Source organism: Oncorhynchus mykiss, chromosome 8 (genome assembly GCF_013265735.2).
Source record: "Oncorhynchus mykiss isolate Arlee chromosome 8, USDA_OmykA_1.1, whole genome shotgun sequence".
Lineage (NCBI taxonomy): Eukaryota > Metazoa > Chordata > Actinopteri > Salmoniformes > Salmonidae > Oncorhynchus > Oncorhynchus mykiss.
In genome coordinates this window covers 26,998,347-27,013,072 of record NC_048572.1, presented here as the reverse complement: position 1 = coordinate 27,013,072, position 14,726 = coordinate 26,998,347, and the positions used below count along the sequence as shown (strand labels likewise).

The window sequence follows — 14,726 nt, the reverse complement described above, 5'->3', positions numbered from 1 at the left end:
AAAAGATGTTCAGTTTCATGGCAATTTCTCGCATGGAATAGCCTTCATTTCTTAGAACAAGAATAGACTGACGAGTTTCAGAAGACAGTTCTTTGTTTCTGGCCATTTTGAGCCTGTAATCGAACCCACAAATGCTGATGCTCCAGATATTAAACTAGTCGAAAGAAGGCCAGTTGTATTTCTTCTTTAAATCAGGACAACAGTTTTCAGCTGTGCTAACATAATTGCAAAAGGTTTTCTAATGATCAATTAGCCTTTCAAAATTATAAACTTAGATTAGCTAATACAACGTGTCATTGGAACACATGAGTGATGGTTGCTGATAAATGGGCCTCTGTATGCCTATTTAGATATTCCATAAAAAAAATCTGCTGTTTCCAGTAATAGTCATTTACAACATTAACAATGTCTACACTGTATTTTTGATCAATGATGTTATTTTAATGAACTTTTTTTTCTTTTTTTTCTCAAAAACAAGGACATTTCTTAGTGACCCAAAACTTCTGAACGGTAGTGTATATCTAACGGTAATTGTGTGCTTTCAAAATAAACAACGCAAAGGGACTCGCTTGTCCCACTGCGTCATCCATTATTTCCAAGGTAATGTACAGAACCTCGGTGTTTATGCCTTGCCTAATAGGCACTTACTATAATATTTTTATTTATTTAATGAGATGGGGAAATGTTTTTTATTTATTAAATTGCACATGTTCTCTTTATGACAGAATGTTAAAATTAGGTCACTATGTTACACTACTCAAAAGGCACTTCATTGGTCGAACGACCCAGTAAAGCATGTGTCCAGAGCAGCAAGGACTTCCAATGACAATTTGGAAAAGCCTAAATAGTTTCCACGTGCAGCTCGAAGTCACACACAGACACTGACAGTCTAATAAATTCCATTCCGACTGACACTCGGAACTCCATGCTGGATGACACGAGGGACTGATGTAGTACGCCTGCCACGGCTCAAAATACTCCCCAGCACACACATGCTACCCCATCTCACCTTGAACATAATCCCCGTTTGCAGACTTTGTGTTTGCAGTGCATACTTTGTTTATCACAGTAGCCTAAATAGTACATTCAATTAAAAAAGGGCAAATTGCGGTTGCTTCATCCAAGTTTGGACTTCTGAATAAATCAAATGTACCCATTGATCCTTCAAGTCTATAATTTATAAATGCCTCATGAGCTTAGTTTAACTGTCATACCCCATCAGAACCCAAAATATAAACTTATTTCATTCCAACGTGTGTAAACAAACACTATATAGCCTCAAAACATGGTTAAAACTATAATGTTGATTTCATGAATGGTCAGTCCTTATATATCCATAGCTCTGTCTATGAATTTGAGAGTGGTTACATTTCTCCAGCCCTATCCTCAGATTTTTTTTAAAACCAGAAACTGGGGTATGGATGACGCTTTGTTATTGTTTCAACTGCTGATTGCCGATTTAAATACAGCAAAGAAAATGGAAACATTTCTAAAAACATGCAGCATATTTGACAGAAGCTAGATGACCTAATGGTGTAATTAGAAGTAATGGCGAGGCCTACACATAAATATCACCTGTATTTCAGACATCCCCGATTATACACACTTATTCAAAGCATTACTACAAGTTGTACAACTTTTCCCAATTTGCCATGTGGCCAATAACATTTGTAAAAAAGTTCCATTACTTACAAAAGATCGAAGAAAGCACTTCTGTAGTCTCTTGAAGGTCAGAAGAAAATAATACACGATATGGAAAGTGAGCTGGAAGACAGGTTGAACGTTGAGCAGTGCTCTGCTGTCATTACCAGAACAGGGCAGGCCGACTGCAAACCAACTGTGTTTTCTTTGTATGCGGTCTGGAGGAAGTTAATTCATTTCAGTGGGAGGCAATCCGCACCGCTGCGACTCATCTGCCAGACGAGGCTGCGATGCGTGCAGTGTGTCGCATGTTTAGGATTTTTCCAATTTGTGCCTTGCTTTGCCATGCGGTCTCAGAAACGGATGTACACTGAGTATACAAACATTAGGAACACCTTCCTAATATTGCGTTCTCGTCGTCGTCCACCCTACCCTATGACATGAAAAGAGTAGGTGTTCTTAATGTTTGTTATAGTCAGTGTATAACACGGAAGATAGTTGAAAGCTACACATTTGCACTATGTGTTTATGGGACAGCAACACACTTTTGACAGCTCAATACATTTACTTGAAAAGCACAAGATCAACGTTGATGGAGTTTATAATGCTGTGCAATTAAGTTTTTGATGTATTGTATGTCATTGCTATTACTCATTTTATTCATACTACAGTTGTGGGCCTGTTATTATTAGTATGTATATTATACTTTTTACCAGTGGTGCCTCTGCCTATATGGAGACTACAGCCTCCGCTGCCAGGGTCTCAACTTACTATTAACAGTTAAAAAAAAGTAGAATACACAAGGTGCACTTTTGAAAATTGTTAGGGCATCAGCAGTTTCCAATGACAGTCACTCCAAAAATTGTTGATGAAGGTAGTCTAGCCAGCTATCTAAACCTTGTAGTAATCATCAAATTACCACGCGGGCATGTAAAGCATGTGCCCAGAGGCCCTGACATTCAGGGTGCACCCATACATTTTTTTAGTCACTCGAACTCAGATATCATATGAACATGGCAAAATGTGTACAATTGCAGGAAATTAGATTTATTCTGCAAAAGTGTTCCTCCACCTCATGGCAAAATGTGTAGAATTCACCTCTGAAACTGCACATGTTCATTAACACTGCAAAGAAAATGCTGCTAAGAGGAGGAAGCAATAACATACCAAATCTTGGCTAGAGGTGGCACGGCTTTAAAAAAAAAGATTTTTTACAATTGATTATCATTATTAATTAAGGCAGCACAAGTTGGCAAATAATTAATACAACCTGGCTTGCTAGACTTCATCATAACTTATGCTGCAACACCTTTCAGTGGCAATTTTTTTGCATTCAGATCACGGTATACATCATAACTTGTGGCAAAAATAGCGAGGTGCCCAGAAACAGCCAAAATAAAGCTCTCCTCCATGTTTCGTGATTCTGATTGCGGTAATGCGGTGCATGGATTGCGACAATTGCATAAAAATGACCATGTGCCAATGTGATTCCGCAGTAGTGGGTACAGGATGACAAGTGCACCAACAATGCTGCTAACTTTATCTGAAAGATGCATGAAAATCCTGATGACCTGTCCATCTTAATAATTTATTTGTACTGCTATCCCCAATTTCTTTGCCTTTATTTTCTTGAAAGAAAATAAAAAGATTTGGGGCGGCAGGGTAGCCTAGTGGTTAGAGCGTTGGACTCGTAACCGGAAGGTTGCAAGTTCAAATCCTGAGCTGACAAGGTACAAATCTGTCGTTCTGCCCCTGAACAGGCAGTTCCTAAGCCGTCATTGAAAATAAGACTTGCCTAGTTAAATAAAGGTAACATTTTAAAAAAGCATATTTTTTTGTAAAAAATTTTGTGCAAATTGTGATGAATTGTGATTATTCAAAATCCAAACTGGGATATAGACCTTTAAAGGTGAGAAATACATTTTAAAGGGGAACAGAAACGTTTTAGAAAGTTAAGCTAAACAAAGAGATGTATTCAATCCACTAATACTAGTGTCCTCAAAGGGTGGGCTGAACTCACTGATTTTGCCAGGCTTTTTGGGATGCTTATTTAGAAGTTCTAGTGGCCATGACTGAAGCCAAACTTGAATTGTCATGGTGGTGTGGTTTGATGTGGGTGTTTCTTGGATGTGTCACCACCAAGACACACCCATCTGTCAGAACCTTGCCCGCAGCTGTTCCTCCCCACTCAATCACAACAAACAAACCTCCTGCAGGTTGAGTTCAATAACTACTGTACTAGATGTATGGTGAGATGTTGGAGGAAGCTTTGAATCGGTCAGTAGTAGGGTTGCAAAGGGATGGAAACTTTTTGGTAAATTTCCAGAATTTTTCCAGGTATCTTCCATGGGAAGTTAAGCCCGGGAGGTTTGGGAATTTTACTTAAATTAACCAAAAAAGTTAGCTCTTGGGGCTAGGGGGCAGAATTTTCACTTTTGGATAAATAGCATACCCAATTTCAACTTCCTGCTACTCATGCCAAGAATATAAGATGTGCATATTATTCATAGATTTGGATAGAAAGGAAAAAGTTAGCTTATAACAGTGAACTTTTTTTGTGGGAATTCTAGGTCTTGTGGCATGCAGTTGAAGTCGGAAGCTTACATACACTTAGGTTGGAGTCATTAAAACTTGTTTTTCAACCACTCCACAAATTTCTTGTTAACAAAGTATAGTTTTGGCAAGTCGGATAGGACATCTACTTTGTGTATGAAGTAAGTATTTTTCCAACAATTGCTTACAGACAGATTGTTTCACTTATAATTCACTGTATCACAATTCCAGTGGGTGAGAAGTGTGCATACACTAAGTTGACTGTGCCTTTATTTTATGGAATTTTCCAAGTTGTTTAATGTCATGGCTTTAGAAGCTTCTGAAAGGCTAATTGACATCATTTGAGTCAATTGCAGGTGTACCTGTGGTGTACCTCAGAAAACAAATTGTAGACCTCCACAAGTCTGGTTCATTCTTGGGAGCAATTTCCAAACACCTGAAGGTACCACGTTCATCTGTACAAAAAATAGCACGTAAGTATAAACACCATGGGACCACGCAGCTGTCATAGAGCTCATGAAGGAGACGCATTCTGTCTCCTAGAGATGAAGGTAATTTGGTGCGAAAAGTGCAAATCAATTACAGAACAGCAAAGGACCCTGTGAAGATGCTGGAGGAAACAGGTACAAAAGTATCTATATCCACAGTAAAAACGAGTCCTATATCGACATAACCTGAAAGGCCGCTCAGCAATGAAGAAGCCACTGATCCAAAACCGCCATAAAAACCCAGACCACGGTTTGCAACTGCACATGGAGACAAAGTTCGTACATATTTTGGAGAAATGTCCTCTGGTCTGATAAATAAAACTAACTTTTTGGCCATAATGATCGTCGTTATGTTTGGAGGAAAAAGGGGGAGGCTTGCAAGCCAAAGAACACCATCCCAACCGTGAAGCACAGTGGTGGCAGCATCATGTTGTGGGAGTGCTTTGTTGCAGGATGGACTGGTGCACTTCACAAAATACATGGCATCATGAGGATGGAAAATTATGTGGATATATTGAAGCAACATCTCAAGACATCAGTCAGGAAGTTGACGCTTGGTTGCAAATTGGTCTTCCAAATGGACAATGACCCCAAGCATACTTCCAAAGTTGTGGCAAAATGGCTTAAGAACATCAAAGTCAAGGTATTGGAGTGGCCAGCACAAAGCCCTGACCTCAATCCTATAGAAAATGTGTGGGTAGAACTGAAAAAGCGTGTGCGAGCAAGGAGGCCTACAAACCTGACTCAGTTACACCAGCTCTGTCAGGAGGAATGGGCCAAAATTCACCCAACTTATTGTGGGAAGCTTGTGGAAGGCTACCCGAACCGTTTGACCCAAGTTAAACAATTTAAAGGCAATTCTAACAACCACTCAATTAGTTTATGTAGGCTTCTGACCTGAAGCTGAAATAAATCACTCTACTATTATTCTGACATTTCACATTCTTAAAATAAAGTGGTGAGCCTAACTGACCTAAGATTAGGATTAAATGTCAGGGATTGTGAAAAACTGAGGTAAAATGTATTTGGCTAAGGTGTATGTAAACTTCCGACTTCAACTGTATATTGGTTAAACTATCCCCAATTCAATGGAATTGCAACCCTCTCTGCATGCACAGTGCACTCTTCCATCACATGTCCAGCTGATTCTCAAGTTCTTGCACACTAATGAGATGATATTGAGCCCACACTACTACACTGTCTGAGCCAAGGACTACATGCTTTCTGGTAAGTTTTGATTACAATACTGGGTGTGGTGAATATTTTTTACGACATGCATGATTTTTTGTTAACTAGTAAATAGTAGCCTATGGCAACTGGATGTGTGTTTACATAGTTTCTAACTTGTTAACAATTTCTGCTAGTTAGTTTTTGCTACCATGTGGGTTTTAGTTTGCTTGAGCCTGCTAACGGAGGAGTGTTAATTCACCTGTTTCCATACATGTTTCATTTTAAAACATTTATCTTACAAAGGAGTTGTTTAATCTAACTGATAACTATTTATCTGTACATGGAATTGTATTTGTTTTTTTACAGATTTTTTTCTAATCTTCACAGGAAAATGCCACGGGCACGATCTGATGTGTGGAGACATTTCACTGCAGCTAATGTAGAAGGAAAAGCTGTGTACATTTGCAAATACTGTGCCAAATCATATGTTGGACCACAGAAGGTATTTGCACTTGCAACGTTTGCGCTGGGAGTCGGGAAGCAAGTTCAATGCATCATTTAATAAACAAATGAACAAACAAGAAACACAAACAACGCACAGAAAAACTGAAACAGAAACAAACTGAAACAGAAACAATGACGCCTGGGGAAGGAACCAAAGGCAGTGACATACATTTATTGGATATTTCAAACTTTTTTAACAAATCAAAAACTGAAAAATTGGGCGTGCAAAATTATTAAGTCCCTTTACTTTCAGTGCAGCAAACTCTCTCCAGAAGTTCAGTGAGGATCTCTGAATGATCCAATGTTGACCTAAATGACTATTGATGATACATACAATCCACCTGTGTGTAATCAAGTCTCCGTATAAATGCACCTGCACTGTGATAGTCTCAGAGGTCCGTTAAAAGCGTAGAGAGCATCATGAAGAACAAGGAACACACCAGGCAGGTCCAAGATACTGTTGTGAAGAAGTTTAAAGCCGGATTTGGATACAAAAAGATTTCCCAAGCTTTAAACATCCCAAGGAGCACTGTGCAAGCGAAAATATTGAAATGGAAGGAGTATCAGACCACTGCAAATCTACCAAGACCTGGCCGTCCCTCTAAACTTTCAGCTCATACAAGGAGAAGACTGATCAGAGATGCAGCCAAGAGGCCCATGATCACTCTGGATGAACTGCAGAGATCTACAGCTGAGGTGGGAGACTCTGTCCATAGGACAACAATCAGTCGTATATTGCACAAATCTGGCCTTTATGGAAGAGTGGCAAGAAGAAAGCCATTTCTTAAAGATATCCATAAAAAGTGTTGTTTAAAGTTTGCCACAAGCCACCTGGGAGACACACCAAACATGTGGAAGAAGGTGCTCTGGTCACATGAAACCAAAATTGAACTTTTTGGCAACAATGCAAAACGTTATGTTTGGCGTAAAAGCAACACAGCTGAACACACCATCCCCACTGTCAAACATGGTGGTGGCAGCATCATGGTTTGGGCCTGCTTTTCCTCAGCAGGGACAGGGAAGATGGTTAAAATTGATGGGAAGATGGATGGAGCCAAATACAGGACCATTCTGGAAGAAAACCTGATGGAGTCTGCAAAAGACCTGAGACTGGGACGGAGATTTGTCTTCCTACAAGACAATGATCCAAAACATAAAGCAAAATCTACAATGGAATGGTTAAAAAATAAACATATCCAGGTGTTAGAATGGCCAAGTCAAAGTCCAGACCTGAATCCAATCGAGAATCTGTGGAAAGAACTGAAAACTGCTGTTCACAAATGCTCTCCATCCAACCTCACTGAGCTCGAGCTGTTTTGCAAGGAGGAATGGGAAAAAATGTCAGTCTCTCGATGTGCAAAACTGATAGAGACATACCCCAATGACTTACAGCTGTAATCGCAGCAAAAGGTGGCGCTACAAAGTATTAACTTAACGGGGCTGAATAATTTTGCACGCCCAATTTTTCAGTTTTTGATTTGTTAAAAAAGTTTGAAATATCCAATAAATGTCGTTCCACTTCATGATTGTGTCCCACTTGTTGTTGATTCTTCACAAAAAAATACAGTTTTATATCTTTATGTTTGAAGCCTGAAATGTGGCAAAAGGTCGCAAAGTTCAAGGGGGCCGAATACTTTCGCAAGGCACTGTATATAGGGCAGATAATCAAGGAGGTGATGGAGTCCAGGTGATTGTCATAATTCGCTGATGCGCATAACGATGGTGACAGGTGTGCACCATAACGAGCAGCCTGGTGACCTAGAGGCCGAAGAGGGAGCACACGTGACAGCACTGGTGACAGACAATGCTGCGAACATTAAGGCTGCTTGGTCTAAAGTGGAGGGGTCCTACCCTCACATCACACCCATTGGCTGTGCTGCTCATGCATTGAGTCCGCTTCTCAAGGACACCATGGCACTGAAAATAATGGATACACTCTACAAGAGAGCCAAGGAAATGGTTAGGTACGTGAAGGGTCATCAAGTTATAGCAGCAATCTACCTCCCCAAGCGAAGTGAGAAGAATAAGCTGAAGCCACATTGAAGCTGCACAGCAACACCCGTTGGGGTGGTGTTGTCATCTTCCGGGACTCTAACCCGGAAGCTTACAAGAAATCCTGCTGTGCCCTACGACGAACCATCAAACAGGCAAAGCGTCAATACAGGGCTAAGACAATCATACGACACTGGCTTCGACGCTCGTCTTATGTGGCAGGGCTTGCAAACTACAGACTACAAAGGGAAGCACAGCTGCGAACTGCCCAGTGACACGAGCCTACCGGACAAGCTAAATCACTTCTATGCTCGCTTCGAAGCGAGAGAGCATCAGCTGTTCAGGGCGACTGTGGGATCACGCTCTCCATAGCCGACGCGAGTAAGACCTTTAAACAGGTCAGCATACACAAGGCTGTGGGGCCAGACGGATTACCAGGACGTGTGCTCCGGGCATGTGCTGACCAACTGGCAGGTTGGGATTGAGATTGAGGCTACCCAGTACAAGTGGTTCACTATACTCTTCCTCCAGAGTCCAACTTGCTTGAAAGTCCTTGATTTAGCCAGGGCATCTATTTTATTTCAATCCCCGAATAAGATGACATGACATTGTGAAAATGTACAAATGACATATTGTACAAAGCTGGAGAATATCAAAACAATTACTAAAATGTGAAGACAACATTACCAACTAACTACACACCTTTAGCAACGTGCCATGTATTGTAGAATCAGACACTGGACCAAAAAATATAAAGACAAAATATAAAGTGTTGGTCCCATGTTTCATGAGCTGAAATAAAAGATCCCAGAAATGTTCCATACACACAAAAGCTTATTTCTCTCCAATTTTGGGTGCATATTTGTTTACATCTCTGTTAGTGAGCTTTTCTCCTTTGCAAAAATAATCCATGGCATATAAAGAAGCTGATTAAAGAGCATGATCATTACACAGGTGCATCTTGTCCTGGGGAAAATAAAGGCCACTCTAAAATGTTGGGTTTTGTCACACAACACAATGCCACAGATGTCTCAAGTTGAGGGAGCGTGTCATTCGCAAGCTGACTGCAGGAATGTCTACTGGAGCTGTTGCCAGATAATTTAATGTTAATTTCTCTACCATAAGCCACCTCCAACTTATTTTTAGAGAATTATGTAGTATGTCCAATCGGCCTCATAACCGCAGACCACGTGTATCCACGCCAGCCCAGGCCCTCCACATCCAGTTTCTTCACCTGCGGGATCATCTGAGACCAGCCACCCAGACTTTGGCTGGAACTGTGGGTTTGCACAACTGAATAATTTCTGCACAAACTGACAGAAACCGTCTCATCTGCGTGCTCGTCGTCCTCAACAGGGTCTTCATCTGCAGTTCACTGGGCAAATGTCCATGTTCGACATATGAAGATTTAAATCATTTCTTTCAATTGACTGATTTCCTTATGAACTGTAACTCAGTAAAATCTTTGAAATTGGTGAATGTTGCATTTATATTTTTGGGGGGTGGGGGGGGGGGGGGGGGGGGGGTTGCTGAGGAGTATTTATGTCTGTAATAAAGCCCTTTTGTGGAGAAAATCCCATTTAAACCAAATCTTGCACAATTGGCTGGGCGTCGTCCGGGTTTGGCCAGGGTAGGCTGTCATTGTAAATAAGAATTGTCTTAACTGACTTGCCTAGTTAAATAAAGGTTCAATAAAAAATAAAAATGATTGGCTGGGTCAATCAAAAACTTTGAAATTGTGGTATGTCGCGTTTATATTAAAAAAGTCTTTTTTTATTATAAAAGTCTTGACAGGGATGGGACTTGAACCCATGACTTAAACAGACATTGTGTCAGGTAGACTTTGCAACCTGGAACATAATGTAGAGAAATGTCTTAAGTTTTGTAGAACTGCGTAATTGATAACTGAGAATATACCAAGTCTGGGCAAGGACTTCTTGGAGGAAGTGACTGTGAATCTCAAAAAACAGCTTTGGTGCTTACTGGTCTTGCACATTCAACACTGCAGGTTCTATTCCTAGGGGCTTTCCCCTGTTGGATTCTAGCTGAAAATATAGTTATTCATGTTACCATTTCTTATTGATTACTTTACATGTATAAGTAAGGTATAGGCTGGGGTCAATGAAGGGTGGGTAGGGAATGTGGCTCATGGAAATGCAGAAAGTTTACATTCTGTCAAACATGTTATTGTTGGATATCAAGCCTTCTAAGGAGAGAGGCATAGGAAACCAATCTGGTTTCAGTCACTGATAAGCTTGGCCAGCCGTGGATTTAGGGAGGAGCGATGAATTCAGCCTGAGGTCAACAGATGAAGCGAGATTAGTTTTTACTCTGTGTGTCCAGAACCTAACAGTTGCATTGTCGGCAGGATTCACCACAATTTACAGTCGAACTGGAGAGTCCGAATCAGTGAAACAGAAGCTGGCACCAAAAACAAGATAGAGAGTCGTAGACTGAATACAAATTGTAGGATACGGACCTAGCCTGAGCTTATTCAGTACTCCCATTGTATTATGACCAGTTGTAGATTTATGGTGAGTCCTGGAAAGTAAGCCTGAGCAGACTGGTCCCTGTGGAGGTTAAGTCCTAGGGGGCACAACCCGAGTGGGTTGGTTCCCTGCTAGACCTGTAAAGGGGGGGTGAAATCCCACTGTGGTGGCCATGAGGTCATAGAGTGTGTGTGTTAATGGATAAATTGTAATGCTTGCGTTCTAGTAGGGTAGGTTGTAGAGAAGTAGTCCATGTAGAAGGACAAAGGAATGAAATGCATACGGTGGAGAATAGGAGATATCCGAGAATATCTGTGCTTTCAGATTAAACCTTGTCAGTGAGTGGGGAAAATGGATGGCGATAGAAGTTCTGGAGTAGAGCCTCATCCATGGTTGGAAAAGCGAAAGGATATTAGAACTGTCAAGCCTGCTCCTGCTCGCCCTCGAAGGCGCCATGCTTCCCAGCATTACGCACACCTGCCTTCCCCTGTCATGCTCATCAGCAATTATTGGGACTCACCTGGACTCAATCACCTGTGTCATTACCTCCCCTATATCTGTCTGTTCCCAAACTTTGTTCCCTGCTTCAGGATTAATGTTCGTATGTCGTTATGTTACCGGGTGCTGACGCTGTTCCTGTCCAGTTTAATGTCTGTGCTATATTAAATGTTGACTCGCCATACATGCATCTCATCTCCAGCGTTGGTTCTTACAAGAACATTGTTTGGAAGTGATGTGTGTATTAGCAGTAGCAATAAGGAGAGACGTTGGTTTATTTCCTATTGGGGCGGGGAACTGTGACAGATTATGTGTAAACAGGAAGACAACTGTGAATAATTTTGGTAACGTGTGTTGTCAACAACAGTGGAATTTGAGGCATAACACTGGTATAAGACATTAGGTCACCAATATTCTCCAGTAGTAAATTGGCAGATGCTTCAGTATTGTTTCTAATTCAAGGTGTCAGGTCCCGTGACCAAATTATTAAGTAACCTTTCTCCGGGAAGTGGGTATCACTACCTAAAAAAAGTTCAAATTGGCATGAATTAGAACCATAGGTGAGGAAATCTAAAGACCATGGACAGCGTCGGAATAATAACTATTGAAATGGCGACTGGCGGCCCTGATCCACCCTGTAAAGGAGGGCTAGAGGAAGAAAAGTTTAACAAAGCAATAGAGGAGCTGAAAGAGGCGCATGAGCATTACACCAATATGGCTCGAATATAGGAAAACATTTGCAAATTGGATAAGATTGGTCAGCACTTCCTTGCTGAATGAAAATTTCAATCTAATAAAGAATTCAGAGATGTGTGAGAGCAAAATTGCAAGATTGTTATACTTTTATTGCATCAAATGGTTGTTTTAGATTAGAGGGTTCTTATAACTCTATTGTGTTTGTATGAACTGAAAGTGTTCCTCTGGGAGATAACACTGGCAGGAGATTTACGATGTCTTTGGGGATACCGCATTCCAGAGCATGAGTTAATGTTTGTTTTATATGGTACAAGGGAGAGAGGACTCCAGGGCCAGACCCTGGTCTCTACGCAATGAGATACTGTCTGCTGTGAATTATAAGAATCTTTCATACAAATCTGAACCTTGTGACTCATTCCATACATGTCGTTTGTCATATACATCCAGGAGGATGGATGCTATAAAATGCTGTGGCTCAAATCTGCTCATTGGGTTCTCGGTGATCACCTCCAGGGGTGATTACCGGCTAGCTCCATTACTGCAGTTATTAAATAATAAAGTTTGATTGTTTTTGAAGAAATGTATAAGTCTCTACTTTTGATTACAATAATTCCACCACAGATGCTAGTGTGAGTTGACCCAAAAGCTCAATACACCAGCGTTTTGATGTCAGCCTTCTATCAACAGAAAAACAAAACCTATAGAAGCAAAATGAGTTGATGTACCCAGCATCAAAGGGACTGGGTAGGTGAGTACGTGATAGGATGGAAGATGTATCGTGCACTAATCTGGCACTAGCAGATCATTTTAATGAAGATAGGGAAATTATTACCTCCGCTTGGGGGGCAGGGTTGAAACCCTCCGTCAAAATGGCTATTGCAGGGGTGGTGGACCAACACTCCACAGGGAAAGAGTATAAGGGCACAAGGCGAGACCCAGATGCAGGCAGATGGTTTGAGTCTTTGATATTTATTACATCCAAAAGGGTTAGGCAAGAGAATGGTCATGGACAGGCAAAAGGTCCAAACCAGTTGAGTCCAGGCGGTACAGTGTGGCAGGCAGGCTCGGGGTCAGGGCAGGCAGAATGGTCAGGCAGGCGGGAATGGAGTCCAGAAAACAGGCAAGGGTCAAAACCAGGAGGACTAGTAAAAGAGAATAGAAAAGGCAGGCGCACAGGAAAAACACGCTGGTTGACTTGGAACATACAAGACGAACTGGCACAGAGAGACAGGAAATACAGGGATCTATACACCAGGGATAACAAGCAACACCTGGAGGGGGTCGAGACAATAACGAGGACAGGTGAAACTGATCAGGGTGTGACACAGAGGTAGTTCAAGTCGCATTGAGAGTGCAATCTAATTCCACTAACCATGCGGTGCGTGTAGTCGCGGTTATCCATACCTCAAACACCGGTAATAGTTTCAGGAGTAAGGAAAATAAAAGCAAGCAGAGAGGTAAATCTAACAGCAAAAACTTGCACCAGCAAAAAGATACCGAACATTGTCGTCAATGTGGCGCTTTTGGCCATTGGGTGAGGGACTGTTCAGTGTTGCCTGAGCCCTCTGTGCCCGCTCATTCCGGGGTAAGGGTGGCTGTGCAGACATTTGCTTTACCGACTAGTGAGCAACATCAAAACACTCCTGAAAGTGGACAGTTGGGAGAATGCATAGGGATAATTTGGCCTCTGTGCGGTCATCAAATGGGCTAAATTTACAACGAAAAATTATGTTCAGTAGAGTAACAGGGACATAATCTAAAGCGATGCAATTACTACCAATGCTGTTTACAATAGGTCCAGTTATTCTTTATGGTAGCTGGGGTAGAACCGATTATGGGTTTGGAAAATCTTTGTGAAGTGATAAGGGAATGGGTTCTAAAAAGGTAAGTTATTGGCACAGCCAAACACTCCTCGCAAGCACAGAAAGCCTTGAGAGTTTGAGGGAACATTTCATTGTCTGAAGAGAGAACCTTGAATTGTACACAGCATCTCCTCTCGATCTTGGTTCGTGCAGGTGACTGTGACCCCTTCCTCAGACAAATTGGCAGTACGCCCAGAACATTGCTCTGTGAACCAAAAGGAGTATCTCAGTTTCAAGGTCCCAGCTTTGAGAGAAGAAACATCGTAAGGTATCAATTCAGTCACATGCATGAACCAACATTAATAACGAATAATGTAAATCATGCTTTTATGACTTGTTTGTGTAGCAGTATATAAGGACTGAAAGGGAACGCCCTTGTCAGAGTTTTCATTAAACTTGTTTTTTGTGAACCTCTCCAGCCGTGCTCAATGGGTGACATGTCTAGTGACTATGCCAGCTATGGAAGAACTGACATCTTTAGCTCCCAGAAATTGTGTACAGATCCTTGCAACATGGGGCAGTGCATTAGTATGCTGAAACATGGGGTGATGGAAGCAGATGAATGGCATGACAATGGGCCTCAGGATCTCGTCACGGTCTCTCTGTGCATTCAAATTGCCATCGATAAATTGCTATTGTGTTCGTTGTATGCCTGCCCATACCATAACCCTACCACCACCACGGGGCACTCTGTTCACAATGTTGACATAAGCAAACCGCTAACCCACACAACGCCATGCACGTGGTCTGCGGTTGTGAGGCCGTTCGGACGGATTGTCAAATTCTCTAAAATGACATAGGAGGCAGCTTATGGTGGAGAAATGATCATTAAA

The 14,726-nt window shown here is 41.5% G+C and overlaps 1 protein-coding gene across 7 annotated transcripts in view; it reads right to left on the bottom strand.

Annotated features, from left to right (window-relative positions):
* The window catches only part of LOC110529722 (nesprin-2), a 233,020-nt gene extending 231,106 nt beyond the window's left edge, over positions 1-1,914 (bottom strand). For all 7 annotated transcript variants that reach the window (XM_036985202.1, XM_036985205.1, XM_036985203.1 and 4 more), the window contains exon 1: positions 1,693-1,914. The gene's annotated coding sequence lies outside the window, so the exon portion shown is untranslated. The remainder of the gene's footprint in view (positions 1-1,692) is intronic.
* Positions 1,915-14,726: the final 12,812 nt, after the last annotated feature.